Consider the following 23,606-nt stretch of genomic DNA (forward strand, 5'->3'; position numbering starts at 1 on the left):
GGCCCACTCCATCTGATATCTTTCCAGGTAATAGAATTCTGGAGACCTAGTTCGATGAGCATTAGGAAGACACGGGATTAGACTAAAATACTGAGTGCCTCAGGGACATATGCTTGGCAGGAAGCTCAAAATCCAGAAGCTTTAAAGAAGACTATTTTGGAGTATCACACAGGTTCAAAATGTTTTTGAAGTTCCTGAACAGAAGACCCTGGTCAAATTATGGGAAATTAAACATTGTCAGGATGATAATTGCAATAATTTAAATCTGTAAAATAGCCTTGAATGCAATTATTAATAGAATGACAATGAAATAAATGTTTCTCATATTCTGTAGAAATCAACCATCATCAAATGAAGAAATATATTCATATAATGCTAAATGATCAATAATAACTATGTGGTAGTTTCTCTTAATCTGCCTCAACTCTTCTGAATTTGTATAAAAGAACACTTCAAAATCAAAGGGTTTTTTTTTAATTTTTGTTTTATATTGTAGTATATAGTTGATTAACAAACAATGTTGTATTAGTTTCAGGTGTACAGGAGATTATCAAAGTTATTTTTAATGACTGAGCAGCTAATTAAGCATTACAAAGGCCATTTCCATTTACATGACAAAATCCAGAAGTCCTTCAGGAGTAATTAGATGATATCAACCCTCAATTCTCCCTAATGAGGGCTTTGTAAGTATTAGAACTATTTAACTTTTTAAACTTGAAAGTTATATAGATCTGTCAGAGTTTGTCTTTTTAATTGAAATAATATTTTATATTTTGCCTTTAAAGTGTTAAGAAAAGTCTCTGGCATTAAAAATTCAGTGTCAGTGTAAGTTAATAAGGAACTTTATGAAAGACCCTAAAGCAGTTCTCCAACTCATAGAAAATAAGAAGAGCCTAAGAAGATTCAAGAGAATGTTTCAATAATTCATTCTTTTATTTGGTAGCTTTTTAATTATTTAACTCCAAAAATCCAAGTCCATTTCTAGACCACATTCATTCAACATGTTTTTCATCCTGTTTTTACAGTGACTCAAACTCTATTTATTTTTTAAAATAATTATAACATATGTGGAAATGTGGTCACCTGTGATTCATCCTGTGCCTGTATAGCACTGACCAAGTGGAAGTGAATCAGAGGTTGGACTGTATTCTCATCACGACTGATCAACTTGGTAGTATGTTCATTTTCATGCTGAAACAAGCAATGTGAAATCAGAGAACAATGTGAAGGAATAAACATTTGTTTTGAATCCCTTAATCAGAAAAAGCTAAAATTTCATAATAACAAGTAAGAATGTTTCATTTTAAGAGCTAAAGCCATATCTACATATGGGATTTGTTGTGAAAGACTTTCAGTTTTCTCTCTGAATGCATTTGTGTGGACAAGACAAAACATTAGGTCATCTTTGAAGAGAAGTAATTGAAAAGGTTCTATGCTCAGGCCCATGTTACCAAAGGCAACTAAATTTTGAATGCTTTGAATTTGTTATGACCAATGTATAGCTTATAATGCTATACATTGACTGGGCAACATTTAATATTTTAAATTTTGAGGAACTGACCTTTCATATACTTTTTCTCTTTTTTTCCCCTCATGAAAATCATAGTTATCATTAAGAATTAACCAAGTTGTACTTTCAAGAAAATTTAAAAATACTTATACATACTCTTCCAGATGCATGCTTTAGAAAGGAAAATTACTTCTTTAAACCAAGATTTCTAGCTTTAAAAAGTCACAGAAGTTTATCATGTACCTTATTTTTGCAATATCTCCACCTGAAAAGTGAAGATATATATATATATATATATATATATATATATATATACATACTCATTGTGTCCAAATCAATTAAAACTGGTTTTAGTTTTTTAAACATAATTATTTAGAATTTGAAGTTGCTAAAGATTATGTACAATGGATATTTTTTAATCTCATATAGTTTGTGATCTTTAGTCATGTGTGATAAAATATCCAATTGTTACCTGTTGCCTTTTATACACTAAGATTGCATAAAGTGTCTCATTTGATTTAAATTACAGAAAACGTTTTCAACATCTATGTTTTCTGTGCCTCCTTTTTACAATGTTTTCAACATCTATGTTTTCTGTGCCTCCCTTTTACAACCTGAATAAATGCTATGTCCCTTTCCTTAGAGGAGAATATGATTTGGTATCTAAAAGATAATTCAACACAGGCTAGCATACAATCAACTTTTATTTCCTAAGTAAAAATTTAGAAATCAATATTAAAAGTTTTTCTTTTGAAGCCCTAAAGGCAATAATGGCATCAATGTAGGTATAAGGTAGTACTGGTTTATTTTCATACTTAGGTGCTAAATGGTAAAATTTGGAGCGGAAATACCAAAGAGAAGCAGCTAGGAATGGTCCTGCTTTGTGGTTTGGCTTGCATGGTGCAAGACCTCCATAAGAACAGGAAGACAATAAAATAGCTAGCACTATGAAATACAGAGAGGAAAACTTAAACACTGGACAGTAGTTGAGAAATCTAGTAAATAATAACATCACTATTTTTTAAAATTTATTTCTTTGTGTGTGTGGTACACGGGCCTCTCACTGTTGTGGCCTCTCCCATTGCAGAGCACAGGCTCCGGACGCACAGGCTCAGTGGCCATGGCTCATGAGCCCAGCCGCTCCGCGGCATGTGGGATCTTCCCGGACTGGGGCACGAACCCGTGTTCCCTGAATCGTCAGGTGGATTCTCAACCACTGCGCCACCAGGGAAGCCCAACATCACTATTAACACAGTAGCAATCCATACTCACTTCTCCCCAACTTTCACCACACTTCCAGGGCAGAAGAACAAATAGAACTTGTCTGTGTCTTCAGAGTGAAGAGTGAGCTACAACTGTCTCAACAAGTTTGAAGCAGTGTAAATTATCAGGACCCAAAAGAGAATCAGAAAATAAGAACTTGATTTTGATTTTTAAAAAGAAAAGTGTATAAAATAAAGCACAGGCAAGACTCAGGAAGCAGTTCAGAGGCAGAACTTTCTGAGATGCCCTAAAGCAATAGGACACAGCAAGAGGGATCCTTTATACTATGCCCATGGCTGAGAGCCTGGACAGGAGAATGTGTTAGGATGCTGACTAAAAAAAATTTCCCAATAATTTTTCCATGTAAACATGTACCTGCAGGAGTTTTACTTAAATTTTCTCTTTAAAGAGTAATAAGATGGAAGCAGCCCTACCTTATATTAAAACATACTATAAAGGTACTATAATTAAAAGAGTTTGGTGTTGCTATAAGGACAGAAATAATCAATAAAACAGAAGAAATACTATGAATACTTAATTTTAATAATATATTACATAATATAAGGAGGTCAAATGAACAAGGAAAGAAAATAACTTTCAATAAATGGCCCTGAGACAATTAGCTATTTTGGCTACAAATCACTTGAGATCATGTTTTCATATAAACCAAAATAAATTTCAAGTGATAAAAACTATGTTAAGATAAAATGCTAGAATAAAATAGTGGCTTTTTACTAGCCCCTGAATAAGAAGGACACTCTAAATTTAAATTAGTGAGATAAATCATAAAGGAGCAATATATTTGACTTCACAGAAAGGTCAAAATTCGGTGCACAAAAAATAGCAAAAACAAATGTAAAGTGAATTAATTCTCTGAAGGGATTGATGCATTGTCATCCAACACAGAGCAGATTAAGCATTCTTCCAAAAATGACAGTTTCACCTTTTTCATGTCACCAAACCTTGTTCTCAGCTTCTGGGACATAAGAGTTCTAGTTACTTATTTATAACTTCCAACTTTTTCTGCTGCTAGAGAATGTACAAATAAAAGTAGTAATGTAGAGATAAAACTCGATTAGGTACTAGCATAATATAACATTTTTAGAAAAATATTGTATAAGCTTTTATTTTAGCTTATACAGTCAATTTTCACCAGATACTGTCTATTACAATACAAATTATGCAACTGTTTTAACAGTTCACATCCTCAAGTCAGGAGCCTTGGAATTCCCAGCAGAAATCATTTTAGTTTTCACTTCTCTTCCTTGGGGAAGAACACCTTTTGGATTCTCTATTTTGTATATATATTTTTTGTTTATATATATTTGTGTATATTTTGTGTATATATGTGTTCATATATATATATGATAGAGAACTTTTTTTTGAAGATTTTTTTTTTGATGTGGACCACTTTTTAAAGTCTTTATTGAATTTGTTACAACATTGCTTCTGTTTTATGTTTTGGTTTTTTGGCTGCCAGGCATGTGGGATTTTAGCTCCCCGACCAGGGATTGAACCTGCACCCCCTGCATTGGAAGATGAAGTCTTAACCACTGGACCACCAGAGAAGTCCCTGATAGGGGACTTTTTTCATTTAAGGGGAAAATTCTTTCTTTAACTATATAAGGGATTTTATAATTAGGGAAAAATTGTTCTTTTTGCATACAGTTTTGTCACATGAAATCAAATTAAGGGTGTCCACCTGACATTGTTTTATAAAGCCATGCAAATTTAAAACATGTTAGATCAAAGATAATCAAAGCACTCTTCATAATAAATAATGCTTTGCTTTTACTTCTTCTACCTGGATTTCAAGTCCAGAGTGTAATTTAGACTTCAGGTTTATGAAACAGCTTGATTAGCAACCATTCTAGGAATTCATGAATCTATAATAAGAGTAATCACTAATCAAGTATGCAACTATGTGGCAGGCACAGTGCTTAAGAGTTAACCGAACTTTAATCTTTACCATAATCACATGAATTAAGAACTTTCATTATTAGCATTATAGGGAAAAATATCTAAATAAGGATATAAATTTGTAGATTTAGTCTAAATATTGGGATCAAATTTTGGAGGACACTTAAAAACCATTCAGTTGCAGGAAAATTATCGATCATTTGGGTTTTTGTGATTATTCTTTTATTCAGTTACTAGAAATTTTTCTACGAATATATGATGTTTAGTTATTAATTATTACTCTTTCACTCACAGAACTTTGATTTATGTGAAGAAATTCCATATGCAATTTCCTTTGCAGCATACCACGGTATCTCACATAACTTCATATAGGTAAAAATAGCAGGATAGTAGCCCTTTAGAAATAAAGATTTGTTTTCATTGAGGAAAACAAAGTTCTCCTTTTAATAAAAAGCCCCCCAAAAAGTGATCCCTAAACAGAAAAAAATTATTTTAGAAATTATTGTGTATCTGCAGAATTATTTCCCCTACATATCTATCATCTGATGCCAGCATACTTTTTCAGCAGTTACCATCTGTTAGAATTCATGTTTTTGGATGAGTGATCGTTTCATGTTGATTTTCCCCAGCAACTATAGGTTCACCTCAGCTGCAAAAATTTTCTAAACTCAGCAAAGCCTACATAGGAGAAGTCAGGATATGATCTTTCAAACACAAACAGTGTAACTCTGTAGGAGTCTATTCAGGAATTTGAGAAAGAAACTGTGAGAGAGTAAGTTTGTAGCATTTACGCTGTTTGCAAACCTGACCTTAAAAAGTGATTAAAATCCACATATAAATGACTATAGTTAACTCTTGTATAGGACTTCTGATTTTACTAAGTTTAGTTAATTTACCAAAATTTATCCTAGACTAAATACATATTACTAGCTATCCTACAAAAGAAATTAAGTCAGAAGCTTGGAACAAGTTGTTCAAGGGTGCCCCTTGAGTGCCAAGTTGGATATACAGCTTTTAGTCTCCTAACCGAAAGTCAATAATACTGAGGGTATCCTTATAGTCAAATATTGATAACACATAGATTTCCCACAACAGATTGGATTTATTCTGTGTCTTCTTTCCAAAAGGGATTGAAGTTGAATGTTTAAGAGTTTGAACAGACAATTTGACATATGTTTGCATAACTATCATTCCCTCAGAGAAGTCTGATGAATATAAAACCAAATTTTTTGTTAGATTCTGCAAGGACTTAACCAGTTGCTCCCAAAACTACCAGAAAATACAAATCAAAGTGGAACTTGTATTCCACACATGACTCAAAGGGGCTCTGCATCAAGATGATATCAGCATCAGAACTCCTTTGCTCTCCACTCATAACAATCATGCTACAAAGTAAGTAAACATTCTATCTCCCTCTTACATATGTCTTTCATTTTCCCTCAGCCAAAGGCCCCGCATTTATTCCATTAATCTAACATGAAAGCATTTCCTGCATTGCAAAATGAAACTTCATTACACAATTGGGTTTACATTCAGTGGCCAAGACTTTATCCTCTAGTTTCCTTTCTCTTATCCTTTCTTTTAGGAACACTCTTCTCCTCCTCAAGATATGATCACCCAACTAGAGTTCCCAGCATTCCTTGCAGCCTCATGTGACCATGTGATTTGTCTCTTGCTAATGGTAATTAAGCAAGAGTAATGTGGGCAACTTCAGCCTTCTATCTTTAAAAGGGAAAAATCACTTGTCCTCTAATTCTCTTTCCATATCTCACAGTAGTTAAAGCAAATAGTGGTGAGCCAGTGTCCACCAAGCAATTGAAGACAACTTTAGGGAATACCAGAGCAACAATATAGAAAGAACCCGGGTCCCTAAATGACTCAGCAGCCTCCCTCTAGTTAGTTACATTAAACATCTACTTTGTTTGAGCCACTGTGTTTTAGGATTTCCTTGTCACAGCCTCTTATCTGTATCCCCAAATACAATTATTCAAATTAGAACTCCTTTCATCTCATTTCTACTATTGACACTTTTGTCTGTGTTGAAACATTGCTGCTGGTGATAGTTTTGCCCAAGTATGTAGCCAAAGACTATTATGGGGTCAGTATTGCTTCTCTTTTTGGACAAACATGCTTATTTTGTACTATATACCTGAGCCACTGGGTTTATACAAACTTGGGGCATCCAGGCTGCTATCCTTTAGCCCCATGATATTTGTTTTTAATCATTTTATTATAACATCAACGCTCTTTGAAGTTTTTCTTCACTATGTTCTTGTAATGAATCTTATTTCTGCCTTTTTGATTATCACCATAGAACATTTATTTGTGTGTCTGTTTATAATCCACAATCTGCATGTGTATGAACAAGGACAATCTGGCAATAGTATTTATTTCACTGGTAATCACCAAATTTCCTGATAGATCCTCCCAAGCTCTCCCATTGGACTAATGCTGGATATACAAGACCTACAGCAGCAGTGTTACTGCAGGTGTTAGTCCAAGTTACTGTGGCCCCAGTAAACACATATTCATGATGCAAGCTTTGTTGATAACATTCTACAACGTGGATTTACTACAAACAAAAAGATAGTTATTCTCTTTTGTTCTTTAATCTTTTTTAAGGCAAATGTTAAAGTCTCAATGAAATGACGCACAACTGTATTGAAAAAGACTTACATAGTATCTGTTATTTTTCATCTTGCTTACAGCTAGAAAAACAAATGCCTAATGCCTTTCCTTTCATTTTGGGGCTCACAAATTAGAGTATTTTCAAAGAGAAAAGAAGCTTAAGGACGTCTTTTCTAGGAGTTTTTAAACTGTGTTCCTGGCACCCTAGGACTCCAGAGCAGTATCTTAAAGTACACCTGAAGAGCGGTTGGTGGAGGAGGCTGAGTGGTAGGGACCACAGGCTCCCACCCTGCTTCAGATGAAGCAGTTTTCTTTAATCTTTAAGATGTTAGGGTTCCATGTGAGATTTCATTTTTTAAATGTGTTTCCAAATATTTGAAAAGTGCTAATCTAGTCCAAACCAAATAAGGGAACTAAGAGCTCAAGGGAATAAGATTTACTCATGAAGCGAGAGCAGATTTGTGGTGAAGTTAAGATGGGATCCTAGTCTTTTGACATCTTGTCCAGAATTTTTATACCAAAGCTACAGAGATGATTTAATAAAATGTGGGCATTCAACCACACACAGTTAAAGTGACATAGCTATTCTGGTATTCATGTGACTTATAGGAATTTCAACAATAACTTCAAATTTCCCTGTATTTTTCATCTGGCTTTTAGTTCAGAATAGTGCTAAATATTTTGATTTCTGTATCCAGCAATTAAGATTAGTATTAATATTTTTCTACTTTAGAAAAAACAACTTTTTTAATTTAAAAAAATATGACTGCTCTAAAAAAATTTTTTAAAGAAGGAAATTATGACATAGCAGAATGCACAGGACTCTAATAGGAAACATGATTCTAAATACTGCTCTGCCATCAAAGAAACAGCTTTGTGCCCTTTCTTTGCCAATCACGTCATCTTGACAGACCTCAAATTTCTTAGTTTTTAATGTGATTAGTCTATACAGCTTATAAGGCTTCTTCCAGATCTAAAAATCTAGAGCTCTCTTTTCTAGGTTAATCCTGTCCATCTGCAGATCAAGCAATAAAGTGTATAATTATTCAGTGTATATCTATGTGCATAATGTATGTATGTATGTTTTAGCATATGCCTACAAATCAAGGAATCTTCAAGCTTTTAATTTTATGGGGTTTTTCCATTTTTAAAAATATACTGTTATTTGCATTCAGTAAATTCACCCTTTTAAGTGTAGAGTTCTGTGAGTTTTTATGAACATTTACAGTTACATAATCACCACCAAAATCAAGACATATAACAATTCCATCATGCCAAAAAAATTCCCACCTCCCTTTAGAGTCAACTCCACATCATCCTTATTCCCTAACAACTACAGCTCTGCTTTCTGTCATTGTAGTTTCACCTTTGCTTCTTTATGTATTTTTTTTTAATCTTGAGAGTTCTTACTTTTTTACTTTCATCTGTAGTTCTGAAAGTTAAATAGTGTACACTGCACCTACTCTGATGGTTGCCTTATATCTTGTTTAATTTTAACAACAAAATTGACAATAATTCTGAGATGCAGACATCACTACACTGACTCTATATATGAGGAAACTGAGACCCGTAAGAAGAAGTAATTTTCCAGGGTAACACAGCTAGTAAACAAAGAACCCCAGCTCCTTAATGACCACAGCACCACGACACACACCCTGATATAGCCGCTCTCCAGACTTCTTGTACGTGAGAGCAAAATAAACTCTTATTTGTTTGAGCCTCTGTTATTTTGAGTTTTCTGCTACACGAAGCCAAATCTAACCTCATTTGTTTTGGATCCTCCTTTTTGAGCATCCTTTTCTCAGGACATGTGCTAATCTCTCCAGCAAGCTTACCAGACCCAGGGAGAGATCATAGTTTAATTACATTTTCGGAGCCTTAAATGTGGCCACAGGTCAAAGTGCTATCTCAAATTCTTATTTTTAAAATCTTCATCTATTGGAAACTAAGTCTGTATTTCAATTAGTTCCAAACCCAGAGGACGACAGGGATGATATTTATTGGAGCTCCTAAACACCAACATTTATTTTCATTTTTAATTTGCCAGATGACTGCCCATTCTCCAATTTGTGTTATGTATAATTTTTTAAAACTGTTTAGTCTTCATTTTAGATGCATATTAAAAATACACTTTGTATCATACTCACATTCACAGAGGTGAGCTTGCTTTAGCAGAGGCAACCCTGATGCTCAAATCGGACAAATCTACTTCACACTCACAGATGCAAGATCCGCAGGCCAAAACTCTCTACATTTAACCCCCTTAGAATATCATGTACAGTGGAACACAGCTCCCTGAACCAGCTTTCTTAATCTTAAGGCTATTGACATAAGAAAAATGTCTCCTACAGGGAAGAAGGCTAGAGTGGTCTGTAAATAAAAAAAGATATTATATGGGAAGAACTGAGGACTACATTTTAAAACAGTGTGCCTTCACATAAGCATTTATGTTAAGCAATCTGATGAAAGTTCATAAATATTTACTTCACATTGCAATCTGCATACATATTTTCATATCAGATATAGGAAGAATACAATTAAAACATCAAACTGTTACATACACAGTACACAAGCAAGTTACTTGAGTGAGTAGGTTAAAAAAATAAGGTAGATTGTTAGCTTTTTTTAGTGTTGGAATCTTAAGAAAGTAAGAGCTTAAGAAAGGGAAAATAATGTTATCTGGTATTATTAGATCATAGTATAACTAATATTGTAGAAATGGGAAGGAAGTCATACTATGTACATTTCTCATGGAAGAAACTTTTTTCCTACTCTCACTATGAGTATGTGCTCTGGGAGACCAGTAGTTTTATTTTTTGCCTATGGACTTTCTCACTGTTGGACCTCACAGTGTTTTGCTCTTTTTTTTCGACTGCTAAAGCTAACGGACATATTTATGTACCCCTTCCATGAAGCAGATATAAATTCATGACCTATGTTTTATATTCTAACATCATTCCAGAGGTCATCTTTTCTTTCTAATCTTATTTTCCTTTTGTTTATTTTAAATCATTTATCATTTTAAATACAGATATTCCTATACTATTTCTTAAATCATTCGTGGAAAAACACAAATTCTAAATTAATTAACTAGTAAATTATGCTAATATTGGTATTTTTAGTTACCCGCTTAAGACACCTAAAATAATCAGGTATTAGAATAGAATGTGAATGATACTTATATTATCATCTTACCTCTATAAGATCAATAATCAGAGGATGTTTACAGAGTCCTTCACTGTCAATGGTATAAATTCTATTTAATTCATAGGGGAATAAAGACATCAGAAAGCAAATAAGTCTAATGGTTCAAAAATTAGAAACCTGATATTAATGCACTGTTACTGACTCCATGTTCAGACTAATATGTCAGTTATTCATCAACAGAATGAAAGTTAAAGTCAATCAGCTTTATTATTTTTAAAGTGTAGATACATTTAAATGTAACCATACAAATGTGTTTTGATTGGTTCAATTTCTTATTACAGATGAACTCGAGTTAAGAGAAAAATATATCTGCTAAAATATTTGTGTAGATATATGATTCACTATAGCAATATTTTACATAGAGTAGAATAAATCAAAAATGTTTTATGCTGATATAGTTTTTACTAACAGTTCAGGAGGAAAGGGAAGAGAAAACATCTATTCTTTTTAGAATCTTTTGCCTTTATTAGGTGCCCAGGCAATTTGTCTCTAAACCTTTCTGTCTTATGTGCAAACATTCAACATCATTAGATTGAAATAGTTTAACTGAGGGAATTCCAATTTATACCTCTTCTAGATCAATTATTATATATTAGTTGTTTTAAGTGCGTCCTCTCACTTTCCAAGGTGTTCTGATTTGAGAGGCATTATGTGGCCACCCTAAATATGATGGATTTCAGTAGCTCTCAGGAATGATAGATAGCAATAAGGTACTTCTAAAAGGCCATGATTCTGTCTCTGGGAGAAAAAGATCTCTGAATACTATGGCTAAACATTTTTATGAATTGTCACTTAAATTATCTAGTCTTAGAGCATATTTAGGGATTTCTGTGCAAAGTGTATAAAAATAATTCTAGATCAAAGCTTTGAGAGGTTAAGTGACTTTCCCAAGGCCACACATTTGCTAAGTGAGAGAGCTAGGATGCTATCCCAGATTTGTTGGATTCCAAAGACAGTGCCTTTAACTAGCTATACTACAATAACACCCCCTACTGTAGTCCATAATTTTTGTCCAACTCACAGTTTGTTAGAACTCCACCATACAAGTGCTGGCACACTGCTCCCTCACTGCCCAATTCAACACCTCCCATAACCCCATTGTGAGATGATGCCAACTCTAGTTTCTAATACTTCTATCCTTCTCTGCCAAACCAAAATTAAAATTTTTTCTCATGACCTAACATGAAGTTTGTAACAACAAGTGATAAAAGGTAATCAGATAAATTAATCATTACTAATGGGTTGATATCGAACGCGCAATGTCTTCTCCGGGAAAGTTGTATTCTAACCATTTAAAATAAGTATTACAATATAGTAATTAGGGGCAGTATAAATATTACAAACTAAACATATGTCAGTTGGGTTAGAAGCATGAGAGTCAGCAGAAGGGCAGTATTTTGGGTCAGCTGCATTCTGACATCTGTCAAAACTACTGCATAATCTTTTCAAGCCACTGCTATGTAAGTCAGATCTAGCTATTGTCAGTCCATCATTAACAATATGTATGAAATTGCTCAAGTAGAATAATAGGGACAAAACCTTCAGTGTATTTCCTCCAGAAGTATGAAAATAGCAATATGCTTGCATTGGCCTAAACAAAGAGCTCACTGAGCCATGTACCTGCATAAGATAAACAACTCTGCAATGCTTTACAGGTTTGCTGACTTTGTGAGAAAGTAACCAGGGCTAAGTGAAGAAAGTCTATAAGAGCAAACATTCAGAATGAATGGTCAGTAAAATCTCAAGTTGTATGCTATAGAATAATGTAAATTATTTTAACATTTCACCTGCTTTAAACAAAATTTTATTCAGACCATAATTCTTTTAGTGTCCTGTCCTCATATCTCAAAAACATTTTTACCTCTCAGAGGCAAACTCTTCACTTCTTTCACTGCTTCTCAAATCACCAAGCCAAGAGATCATACCTTACAGCTTTAAGAATATAGATCCCCAGGCCAAAGGAAGAAAAGCAAAACTTATTCCATTTATTTTATTGACATGCCTAAGTCATTTTTGGTCTATAGCGTGATTTTCACTGGCTTTTTTAAAATTTAACTTTTATTAGAGTATTGATTTACAACGTTGTGTTAGTTTCTGCTGTTCAACAAAGTGAATCGGTTATATATATACATATATCCACGCTTTTTTAGATTCTATTTCCATATAGGTCATTACAGAGTACTGAGTAGAGTTCCCTGTGCTATACAGTAGGTTCTTATTATCAATAGTTATCTATTTTATATATAGTAGTGTGTATATGTCAGTCCCAATCTCCCAATTTATCCCTCCCCTCTCCTTTCCCCCTTGGTAACCATAAGTTTGTTTTCTACATCTGTGACTCTATTTCTGTTTTGTAAATAGGTTCATTTGTACCATTTTTTGAGATTCCACATATAAGTGATATCATATGGTACTTGTCTATCTCTGTCTGACTTACTTCACTCAGTATGACAATCTCTAGGTCCACCCATGTCGCTGCAAATGGCATTATTTTGTTCTTTTTATGGCTGAGTAATATTCCATTGTATATATGCACCATATCTTCTTTTTCCATTCCTCCATCAATGTACATTTAGGTTGCTTCCGTGTCTTTTTAATGAGATTTGTAGCTCTTCCCATTTGTGGTAGAGCTTGTTTTCACGAGAATGCTATTCCCATGTTCACTTGCCTGCAAACCATTCCTGCAAAGATGGGTACAGAGCTACCCAGAAAAGAAGTTGTCATATCTCTTCAGTAAAGTAGACAGGTGTTGTCAATCACAGCTGATTCCAAATCAAATTTTTGTCAAAAGGTGGCAAAAGAGCACCAGAAATTCTGATTTTTATGCATTATAAGAGGCATGATACTGCTGTCCAGAAACTCTTCAATTTGTTCTTGACTGTTTCTAAGTTAAGCCATCTTCCACAAACCCACAACCAAGTGCATGCCTGCTCACACCCACTAGTGGACTGGGACTTAGGATGCAGCTAGGGTCTTACCAAGCCTATAAAACTTACTTAATTCCTGTGATGTCAAGGGGCCAACAATCAGTATCTCCTCTCAAAAGTCGAGAATAGACAGGCATCAAACAATACTATTGGCAGTTTACGTCATTCAAAATGATGTTCTGGTGTTAATTTGATAATGCTTATGAGGTTGTTTGAGCTCATTTGGAGCCAGTATAAATATATACAGAACTTGTGGCAATAGCTGTTAAATTCTTTGCCTACCTGCCTTAAAGTGTTCAGATACCTGTTTGCTAAGAAACATCCTCCTTCTTTAATACCTAGTAATGCTTTTGATTTTTAAGCTGTCTCCCAGACCATGGCCAAAGTGAAATGTTTTGAGCATAACTGATATCTAAACTATCACCGATCTCCTGTTTTTCTTCTCCCTCTATTTCCACCACTGCCACAATCCTCATCCAACTTCACAGGATTTCTCACCCATATTACTGCAATATCCTCATAACTGATCCCCTTTCTCCCAATCATGCCCAATTCTATCCACTTTTTTGCTCTGTAAATTAACTTTTTTTCATTGTGTCCCCTTTCTACCCTATTAAGACATTTACTTAACTTCCCAGCTCCTTAGGATAAGGTTAAACAAAATCTTAACGTGGACTATAAAGTGTGAGAGAAACAGGACTGCCTACATTTCCATCACTGGTTTTTCCTGCTTCCCCAACCTTTCTGCTCCCCATACTCAACATAGTGTCTCTTGCCTACAGAACTTTGAAATGCTGACCTCTGCCTCTTCTCAATTATCCCACCTTCATCTTCCAGAATCCCTCCAACACTTTCCTAGTTCACTTCTACTCCTCCTGCAGTCTCAGTGTTAATTTCATTCCCCCAAGAAGTCTTTTTTTTTTTTTTTTTTTTTCCGGTACGCGGGCCGCTCACTGCTGTGGCCCCTCCCGTTGCGGAGCACAGGCTCTGGACGCGCAGGCTCAGCGGCCATGGCTCACGGGCCCAGCCGCTCCGCGGCATGTGGGATCTTCCCGGACCGGGGTACGAACCCGCGTCCCCTGCATCGGCAGGCGGACTCTCAACCACTGCGCCACCAGGGAAGTCCCAAGAAGTCTTTAAATGACCACTGGTGTCCATGTCATATCCTTGTGGTGTATTCTCATTGCACCCTTTACTTCACCTTTCTTGAGACTCTTAACTGTTGAAAGGATTTATTATCTATATTTCTTACAGGTCCTAAGTTCTGTGACATCAAGAGCACTTTCTGCTCCATGCTTGACAACATGTATATCCAGTGCCTAGCACATAAAGGAAGCCCAATAAATATTTGTTGACTAAATCAGTGAAGGTTATAGGACTCTTTGATTTCTGCCCTAATAGCAAAGTCTCCAAGAAAAACTTACTGAATTCTAGGATAAGTGCCCACACATTTGTCACTCTTCCAGAAACAGACTCAAATTTCTATTGAATTTGCAGAACTCCATGTGCCATTTTGAGCATAAATGGAATGCAGAATTAAAAGATAATTTTCAAGTCAGTTATATGTTCTGCCTGGGAAAAATAATCTAAATACACATGAATAATTATGTATACACTAATATCCCTTCACTCTGATCATGTATGTTCCATCCTATTTCTTAGGGAAGAAAAGTTCACAATCCCATCACTTTACATATGCACAATTTACTTTCCTATTTTTAATTCTTTCCACTTATCACCATTTGACAAAATTTACTTGTGTATATATGTCTTATTATTGCAGCCTCCGAAGAATATATGCTTCATGAGAGCAGGGGCCTCTGTCTGATGTTGATCACTATGAGTTCATGCCTAACTCGTACATAGTAAGTGTTTGATAGATATTATTGGATAAATAAATTGTCCTTGTTTCTTGTAGCTGAAGTAGATAATTTTAAAAATATCAATCCCAGGTTGACCTTAGAAATGGATAAATTTTGAATGATTTAAAGGTCTAATTGCTGAAAATATGTTTCCTATCCAGATGCCACTATGTATGAAAACATATCATTGATCCGGTTCTTATTAAGGGTTTGGCTTCAAAAATATAGACTCTAAGGAATATACAGCAAGGTTTTAAAACTATATCTTTTCCACTTGGCAAGAGTGACCTAGATAAATAACAGAAAGTGATTCTAGTGAAGGAAATACTATAATACAGGTGATAAGGAAGGATGGAAAAAAATGCCAACTACTTTATTCTTTTTTTTGAAGAGTTTTTTTGAAGATGTGTTGTTGTTGTTGTTGTTGTTGTGGACCATTTTTAAAGTCTTTATTGAATTTGTTACAGTATTACTTCTGTTTTATGTTTTGTTTTTGTTTTTGGCCACGAGGCATGTGGGATCTTAGCTCCCCAACCAGGGATGGAACCGGTACCCCCTGCATTTGAAGGTGAAGTCTTAACCACTGGACGGCCAGGGAAGTCCCTCACCTTCTTTAAACTTTTGCCTGGTATTCCCTCTTTTTGAATCCCAGATGTACTGAAAATCAGGGCCATACTAAACTAGTGAGATGCTAGTCTACTTTTTAAGATTTCTACAGATGTCACTTAAGTGTCTACTCAGTTATTTTGATTTGTTTTACTTCTGTCATAACTTCCCATCAAATGTATGAAACAGTCACCTTTCCCTTGTACCTCAAATCACTTGTCTTCTGAGTAGCAAACTTTATTGCGAGCTTATAATGTCAGTCTACATAAAACCATTCTAGAAGAAACACAGAAATAGAGAAGTGACCAGTTATACTAGTTCATATTCAGTTAGTGAGGGTTATCCAAATCGATACAGGGAATGGACTTTTTACCTGCATATATCGTTCTAATTCAACTCTTTGTTCAGCTACCAGGAAATTTATTTTACAAGATTTTGCAGGAATTTATGGATTTTTCCATACTCAATGACTTTTCATAATATTTTAAGTATATTTGAGAATTAGGAACTGGATGCCTAAAAATTAACATCTCTCAAACAATATTCACAAGACTCTGATTTGACTTTCCCCTGTATCTGTCAAACATTTTTTTTTTTTTTGATGCTTACTTTCAATGCAAAAACAAAATTAGCAGCAAGTGTGCACTCTGAGGAAAATGAAGTGAGACTGCTTTCAGCAGCACCTTCAGCTAAATGCTTCTTAACATAATGAATTTTTATCCACCTGGAGAATTTTGGAAATGTAATAATATTCAGAATATACTTGGATCTGGGAATACTGTGACCACAAAATCACGTTTGTATTACTGTATCCAAGTGAAATAGCTATTAATCTTAAAAGATTATAGAAAAAAATTAATGAGATTATTAAAATAATTATTAAAACCCCTTACTCTCAGACATTTTGATATTATGACAAAATTTTTAAAGTATATTTTTTATATGTATAATTCATATATAGTGGAAAAATCATATACTTTGGGATGAAGAAAACTTATTTTAAGTTCCAGATCCAGCTCCTACTGGTATGGTCAAGTTACTTGACCTCTTTAAGCCTCAATTTCCTTAGTTTAATTATGAGGAAGTATCAGACAAAACCAAATTGAGGAACATTCTACAAAATCTCCAACCAATATTTCTCAAAAATGTGAAGATCATGAAAAATAAGGAAAGAATTCACAAACTAGAAAAGACTACAGAGACATGATGGTTATAAACAATTTCTATCCCAAGACTGAATCCTGGAATAGAAAAAAGCATGCATGGAAGACAAGTTAAAGCTGAATCAAATCTGGAGTTTAGTTAATACATGTACCAATTTTGGTTTCTTAGCTTATTTAGATAACATAGTAATAATAGGAAAAGCCAAATATTGAAGATATGAGTGTGCTCTGTACTATCTTTACAACTTTTCTTTAAATTAAATTTATTTCAAAATAAAAACTTAGTACAAAATTAATTTAAAAAATAAAAATATCCATAAAACAGAATTATAGATAAAATGAAATGCAGCTAAATAATTATAGTCTTCATTTTACCATTATTTTAATCAAAATAAAAGGCTTTCAATATATAAAGTATAAAGTTTTCTACCATATAATCTACACTGTGAATCAATAATTTGAGTAATTTTTATTAAGTTATCTAAAATATGTAGACATATGTTCATTTGCTGGAGTCAGAGCTCTCATTAGCTTCTCAAAGGGTTCTAGAACTCAAAGAAGCCTTGGAAGGAGGAGAAAGAGCAGAAGAAGAGGAGGAGGAGGAGAAATAACATTCATGGAGTACAAGCTCGTGGGACAGGACTATGTTAATGATCTTATCTGAATTATCTCATTGAATTCTCACAATTTCCTGTGTTATGGTTATTATCCCTATTTTCCCAGTCAGGCAAAAGGAGCTTATGATCTTGCCCAAATTCACACTGCTAATAGCCAGGAGTATTTAACTATAGAGCCCAAACAAATGTACACTGTATTATACTGCCCTCCTGTAAGCCCAAAAATTTAAAGGCCACTTGTCCACATAGATGGGAATGACAGAGTACTATCAACAATTCTTAAAAGAACAAAAAAAATTTTAAATGAAGACAAGAGGGCAATGACAAAACTTGGTGAATTATTCACTCACTTTTTAAAAGGTGTTTAATTTAAATTATCTGTGAATTATCTAAGAAATATTTGGCCTTATAGACACCTCTGTACTGTTTTTGATCATTGCTCTTCTGAAAAAATTATTTTAAAAGTTGTTTAAAACAACCTTAAAGCCACAAAGAAAATCTGTTTCAGTTTTGAAACCTGTGTCAGTTTAATCTTGGTGACTCAAATAGCAAGCCTCGATTAGAACTCAGAGCTGTGGACTTCTTGTTCACTGCTCCCACTCTTGGGAACTCCTAATATTCATGAAACTTAGACTAGAACTCATGGAAATAGCAATAGTAGTGCAAGCATAGCTAAAGAAAGTGAGTCCATTTGGGAAGCCTTATCAAAAGAGGAAAATGTTCTTTCCTTTCATCAGCTCAGGTGATTCAAGCAAACTGTCAACTTACATGTTTCCATCATAATTATTTCCTTCAGCTGGACTTACTACATCTCCCATCAATGAAGTCACTGCATGCATACAAGGTTGTAAAATCAAGGCCCATCCCTGCTGCTAAAGTTTACAATCAAAAGAACACAAAGAACAAACACAAAAATAAGCTTCATCACATGGGACTGACAAACTCAGGAAAGATCTAAGACTTATCCATTATGAAAACCTAAAGAGAAGGGTTTGTTTCAGAAGAGGAAGAGATGGCAATGAGATGGATATTAGCATTTGGGCTTCAAACGTCTACAGCCATTGAAAACATAGGTTTCTTTTCTACATTATGACTGTTGAGAGCCACTTGGTTTCATTCTTTTGCAGAAGCACATTCTGCCTTTTGGAAGGAAAACAATAATCTTCAGCTCACTGAATTATTCAGAGATAACATGGACCATTGGAAATAACAAGTTCCCTGATACAGCTCCATGAAATTAATAGTCAGGCTCTCAGTGCCATACTAACCTCTCCAAAGTGACCTAACCAAGTCATGTCTCATGCTACATATCTGTCCCTCACAAAATATGTGAATTACTACAGTTATAGTAAAAAGAAAAAGAAATAAAAAAAGAAAGAAAGAAAATGATTGGGATCAGTTCTGCCATATTTTTAAACTCATGTTCATTTAAGAGAGATTTGAATAATTTTAGATTAATTTACCTAGGCTAATATAAGCTTCAGAACAAATGATAGTTTTATATTTTATGGAAACAAAACAACAAAATTCTGGATAAAAAAATAATACACATCATTAAAATCTTTGATAAGACTGAGAAAAGACATCTGTTGACTTAGCTGACAAGACTTGAGAACACATCCAGGATTGAGTAGATGAAAACAGAAATGTTTACTAAAAAGTAGCATGTCTAAAACATAGTCAGGACATTTTTATGTATACTTAAAGAGCGAAAGAACAATTTCTGGCATCAAAAGGACAGTTCTTTCATCTGCATCTTCAGGAATTGAATTTTGTCATTTTGTGCTTCTCCTTTCAATGTTTTTTTTTTTTTTCCCCACTAAATTTGTTTTTGACAGCCTCTTTCCCTCCTTCTCGCTTTCAAACATATCCAGCAAATTTTGAGCTTTAAAAAACTATTCTATTATTAAAATCAAATTCTATTACTGGTAACCAATCCCTTATATTTTAGAAGTTATTAGAATTCAATCTAAAAAGTGTGAATAGCTTTTTTTTATCCCTTGGGCTATGGGATAAAGTGTTCATGCTTTATGAATCTCATCTCATTTTCACTAGAGTTGGACAAACCTACACACAGGGCTGAACATCACATATTTTCCTGATTTGTTTTTCCACAAATTTAGTCATTCAAATCTAACATGTTTTTTCTTAGGAAATATTCTCTTAATTTTCAGCCTGTTCATTTTCAGAAAAACTTAATCCACTTGTAAGAATCAACTCACAAAGTAACTTAAAAATCAAATCTAATTTATTTAAATGGAAGTTAAATTCATTTCTAAAAAACAAATTATCTTCTCCCTTTCAAATATATAACCATCCCGCCTGTGTGAGAGATTTGTTAATAAGAACTCATAGAAACAATATATCCATGTTTTTGCTAACAGAATATGCCAGCTTCTTTTTCCTAATTCTTGAATATTTTTCTCTTTGAGTTGTCCTATAGCCGTTCTATGTAAAAGTAAAACTTTCATTCACCAGTGGAAACAGGTGAACTATATATGTGTCCAAATCTTATTTTATTTTACATAAAAAATTAAAAATAAACTCTAAAGGACTCTTTTTTTGAAATCCCAGATTATGTTAGATCCTTCTTTTGTATATTTTAATGATACACCATACTTCTCTTTCAACATAAAAAACCACATAATTTTTTAATTACTTTGAGAAATTAGTTATTTAATCTCCCTCTACCCTGGGAGAACCTAAATTCCATAGCGGTGGGTACCTTTTTCTCTTTTTCTAGTACATTGCTGCATAAAGTAGCCACTCAAATATTTACTGAATGAAAGAATTAGTTCATGAATTTCAAGTTTCTGATATTTCGTTGAAATTAGAAATAATCCCTTATGGTTCTAAGAAATGGCCTTTAGAGGAGGAGGCAAGATCAAGATGGCAGAGTAGGAAGACCCTGAGCTCACGTCCTCCCCAAACACACCAAAACTACACTACATATAGAACTGCTCTCTCTGAGGATGGCCTGAGGACTAGTAGAAAGGCTTTCTACAACCAAGGATACAACTGAGACTGGTAGGAGGGGAAGAGAAACAATCTCGTTAGGATCCACAGGAATCCCTCCCCACGCCGACAGCAGGTGACCCAGAGGAGGAGGGGCATATCACAAGTTTGGCAATCCACCCTAAGAAGCAAGGGGTTCCAGCCCCACATTGGGCACCTTGGTCCGAGGGTCTGGACCTGGGAAGACGAGCCCCCTTGCCTGGTCTTGAAAACCAGTGGGGCTTAGCAGAGGACTACAGGAAACTGAGACTCTACTCTTAAAGAGCATGTACAGAGAGTGGCTCCCTCTGGGTTCCAGCACAGAGACAGTAGATTGAATGAAAAGTGCCTGGTGCTCCGGCTGACCAGCCAAGTCTTCCCCAGAACACCCTGAAGACCATACGGGGCTGCAGCTCCTGTTTCTCCGGCCCCAGCCCCACTACCTGCCAAGGCAGTGACTGCTACTGCACTATGGGAGAAGCCATAGCTTGCACTGGGCTGTGGCTCCAGCCCCTCCAGCTCCAGCCTCATACCCCACCAAAGCAGTGATTACCAGCACGGCCAAGGAGAAGCTCGGCCCAGCTCACTTAAGATCCAGCTCCCCAACCAAAGTCACGCACGGGGCACATGCAGAGTGCATAGGAATGCTCACACACAGAGATACACCTTCAAGACTGGGATAGGTAACTGTTTCACCTAACTTCATATAGACAAAGTAAAACAAAATGAGATGACAGAGGAATAAAACCCAGGAAAATATACAAATGAAATGGAGATAAGTAATTTACCTGACAAAGAGTTCAAAACAATTGTCGTAAAAATACTCACTGAACTTGGGAAAAGAATAGAGGAACATGGTGAGAACTTCAATGAAGAATTAGAAAATATAAAAAGAGCAAATCAGAGCTGAAGAATACAATAACTGAAATAAAATGTACACTTGAAGAAATTAACAGCAGATTAGGTGATACAGAAGAATGCATAAGCAAACTGGAAGGCAGAATAGTGGAAAGCTTCCAATCAGAACAGCAAAAAGGAAAAAGAAAAAAGGGAACTCTTGTGCACTTGGTGGGAATGTAAATTGCTACAGCCATTATGGAAAACTGTATGGAGGTTCCTCGAAAAATTAAAACTAGAACTGCCATATGACTCAGCAATTACACTCCTGAGTATTTAAAGAAAACAAAAACACTAATTAGAAAAGATATATGTACCCCTATGTTCATAGCAGCATTATTTACAGTAGTCAAGATATGGAAGCAACCTAACTGCCCACCAACAGATGAATAAATAAAGAAGAAGTGGTGTATATATATACAGTGGAATATTACTCAGCCATAAAAGAGAATGAAATCTTTCTGTTTGTGACAACATGGACAGACATGGAGGTTATTATGCTTAGTAAAATAAGTCAGACAGAGAAAGACAAATACTATATGTTTTCACTCATGTGTGGAATCTAAAAAACAAAACAAACAAACAAAGAGAACAGGACAGAAACAGACTCACAGATATAGAGAACAAATTAGTGGTTACCACAAGACAGTGGGGTCGGGGGAGGGGTGAAATAGGTGAAGGGATTAAGAGGTACAAACTGCCAATTACAAAATAAATAAGTCATAAGGATACAGTATCCCGCACATAGAAAATAGTATTTTATAATAACTTTGTAGAATAACCTATAAAATATTGAATCATTATGTTATACACCTGACACTAATAATAATATAAGTCAACTCTACATCAATAAATTTTTAAAGAGAAAGAAAAAGAAATAGCCTTTAGTAAATTTGATTCATGGCACTAAAAAATTCATTTGGACCCCTAATACTATTTCAGCTGTGTTATTGAACATAATGCTAGTAAGGATAGAGAAATAGATATTTTTCTCTGGTTCATTAAATACTTCTATAAATGAGAGAAACTGACTGCCCTGATAGTCTCTTTTATTTTAAACAATTAAAAAAATGGTTGGGTGACAGTTCTGTCACAGAATAAAGTTGTTCCATTAAGCATCTCACTACAAAATGATTCTGTGGTGCTAATCATATCCCTAGAGATGTATATAAAGAAATTTCTTCATGTTTCTCTTGCCCTTACATGTCAGAATTGTAAAGGCATTCTGTTATATAAATTGTGCATCGCTTTATGTTCATTGTAGCCATGACAGTGTAAGACTAATTAAGGGGCAAATCCCTGGAGCCCATTAGCTTTCATCTTCCCTTTGGGACCAATTACATAAAGAAAATAAGCTCCCATAAACAAGTGGTTTTTGCTCATCTTATCTCTCATTTTGTCTTAGTAAACAGTAATATTTACTTGGACTTGTGAACTTTTGAACAAGGTGTCCTGCTTCCAAAAATATTTAGTTGGATTCTGGCCCACTGCCAAAAACAAAAACAAAAGAGAAGCCAGAAACCAGCCTGGGTAATACAGTTATGCCAAAACTTAGCTGACTGTCAGAAGGCAACCCATGGAGGGTCAGATCCACAAAACATTTCTCTGTTTCTTTAAACTCAAACAGTGCTGGAAAAGTTCCAAATGTTTTGCGGGGCTGGAGAGCTAATGTTCTAATTATATTAAAACATATTAATGGGACTATCCTTTCTCATCAATACCAGTTAATCAATCCAAAGAGAGGTATTGATCACAAGGAGTTATCTCAGTTATAGCGATCTTAATACTCCTATATAATTTAACGTAAAAATAAGGAGCATCCAAGATATTTAAGTACATTTGTCTGAAGGGCAACTGGAGCACGAACGACTTATTTTCCTTGACAGCTCTAATAAAGCCTTCAAAAGCAATGCAACCCAAACCATCAGTGGCTTCGTTTTGTTTAATACACAGTTAAAGCCTTCACTAGCCTCTCCAGTGAATGATTTGACAAAATAAGACTCTCGATTTGA

The 23,606-nt window shown here is 34.8% G+C and overlaps 1 long non-coding RNA gene across 5 annotated transcripts in view; it reads left to right on the top strand.

The window, feature by feature from the left end:
• LOC131767717 (uncharacterized) overlaps positions 1-23,606 on the top strand; it is a 134,379-nt gene that overhangs the window by 68,925 nt on the left and 41,848 nt on the right. For all 5 annotated transcript variants that reach the window (XR_009338824.2, XR_010836016.1, XR_010836017.1 and 2 more), the window contains one exon: positions 15,239-15,320. This is a non-coding gene — a long non-coding RNA (uncharacterized lncRNA). The remainder of the gene's footprint in view (positions 1-15,238; positions 15,321-23,606) is intronic.

This window comes from Kogia breviceps, chromosome 13 (genome assembly GCF_026419965.1).
Source record: "Kogia breviceps isolate mKogBre1 chromosome 13, mKogBre1 haplotype 1, whole genome shotgun sequence".
NCBI lineage: Eukaryota > Metazoa > Chordata > Mammalia > Artiodactyla > Physeteridae > Kogia > Kogia breviceps.